This window comes from Pteropus alecto, unplaced genomic scaffold (assembly GCF_000325575.1).
Source record: "Pteropus alecto unplaced genomic scaffold, ASM32557v1 scaffold42, whole genome shotgun sequence".
NCBI lineage: Eukaryota > Metazoa > Chordata > Mammalia > Chiroptera > Pteropodidae > Pteropus > Pteropus alecto.
The window spans coordinates 8,804,804-8,806,986 of record NW_006434825.1 but is presented as its reverse complement, the minus strand read 5'-3'; the positions used below and the strand labels follow the sequence as shown (position 1 = coordinate 8,806,986).

Genomic DNA, 2,183 nt, shown 5'->3' with positions numbered 1-2,183 from the left:
ATTAGACACCATCTAAACAGCCCAAATCCACCTATAGTATTCAGACTGTTCAGTCCTATGCTCTTTACCCTGCCTTTCCTTTCCTTCACTATTGGTTCTGGCTCCTGATCAAATCGTGATGCTTCTCCTGTGGCTCTGCGATGCATGGCATTCACCATTCTCTTGGGAAACAGAAGTAATAATCTTCTTTTGAAAGCATTAGTCTCTTTATGCCATCACTCAGTCACCTTTATACATTAAGAACTGGGCATAGAATGTGTGGACATGGAAAAAGAGAAGGCTATCAGAGATAGAAAATCTATATCTGCTATGGTCCTAAAAATGACATGCCCTCAGATTAGAAAGACTCTACTAGTGAAAGAGACTTATTAAAACACTTCTAATTCTAGTCTTACAAATTTGAGGAAGCACATCACTTTTTTTTTTTTAAATAAATTTCAGGAAAAGGATACCATGCTTATATATCTGGTACCTCATCCTGTGGTCACTATTTCTACAGTCAGATTATACTGTAAACCTCATAACTTGTTTTTTTTTAGGCAACTCTTGATTGACCTCACAGATTGCAAGGACCTTGTCAGCTTACAATCATTCATTCATTCATTCATTCATTCATTTATTTTTACTCCTGCAGCACCTGGTCTTCCTAGGTGGTCTCCCATCCAAGTACTAACCAGACCCGACCCTGCTTAGCTTCCGAGATCAGATGGGATTGGCCTTGTTCAGGGTGGCATGGCTGTAGACTCATAACTTGTTCTTGATCAACTATTTTCCTTTAGGCCATTTGTGTTTTTACTTCCTTCCCTCAATATAGCTTATTCGAACATACTATGAAGAAATCTACAAATGCAAAATAATGTATAAAATGTATTATATACCTATATAGTGAGTCTCAAAGTCTCAAAATATGAATATTATTTTCACTAATATGTATACTGACTTGAAAAGTAGTCTTTGATTTTTTTTTTTTTAACATATTTGCAAAGAGCCTGAAGCCATTTTCAAACTTATTTGGTGAGTGTAAAAGAAAAAAGAAAAACCTTCCTCCTCAAAGATTTGAATGTAGGAGGACCTTGACCCATTTTCATTTCCTGGATAAACAAATCAAACCCAGAGCTGCCCAGGGTTCTGGTGTGTAAACTTCTGCTTCGTAATAATTGCTGAGCCCAGAAAGCAGACTCAATAGTGACGGTGGTAGAGGGCTGACCTGTAGGGGTTTTAAATACTATGCTATGGAGTATAGTTTTTTCTGTCATCAAAGAATATCGAAAAGAACAGAGTCCAAAGTGTTAAGAGACTATGCCATGAGAAAGGCTCATTTAAGAATTAGTTTTCCTGGGGAAAAAAAAAGAACACATTCCTGAGGCACAGAGCAGATTGCTGACTTGCTTGTTAACAAGAATCTTCTGTAGAGACACAGAAGATCATGCCCCCCAACTAATGAATATTGTAGCAGGGAAATGGCATGACAGGTTCCTTCTTGTTCCAATTGAGCCTGTTTCTGCTAGAACAAAAGGTCAGTTGTGCTAAAGATATTCAGAGAAGCAAGCATAGTTTGGACATGCCTTTCAGTGCACCAGAGTTCGATGGCTGCTGTGGAATTGATTTCTTACACCAAGGCCAGATGGTGGCAGAAAAAAAAAAAAGGTCAGATTATGCCATTCTACTTACCAAGAGGTATTTAGAGTAATATCACCTTCTAGAGAAGATGCAGCAATTCAGTAGGCCACAGAGTTGGCCCTTTCTTTAAGAATAAAATTAGCTCAGTGAAATGATGATCAACGTACAATTGATAAACTCATGGCACCAAACAGAGCTTTTAAATAATAAATGAATCATTATTTAAATCAAGCACATTTGTAAAAAGAAAATGAATCACTTTTAATATCCAACTGCTTTGTCGCATTCTGAATAGATTTTTTTCCCTCTACTTTGAGTATTGTGTGTATATGTGTGTAAGTGTATATAGTATATAACATCACTGCTTCTTAAGAAAGGTTTTTAAAGAGAACAACAAAAATAGCTTCATCACTCCCTGCATCCAAAAGCAGTCACTATATTCTCCCCAACAGAGGACCTCTTTTCTTTAGTTGTATCAGTGCATACACATTTTCTTTTTTTTTCTTTCACGCTACTGGTGACAAATAAATCTTCATTGTAGATGCTAGTTAAAATTCCTCTTG

General features: G+C 36.8%; 1 pseudogene; it reads right to left on the bottom strand.

The window, feature by feature from the left end:
- Positions 1-625: 625 nt before the first annotated feature.
- LOC112478170 lies at positions 626-744 on the bottom strand (annotated as a pseudogene).
- Positions 745-2,183: the final 1,439 nt, after the last annotated feature.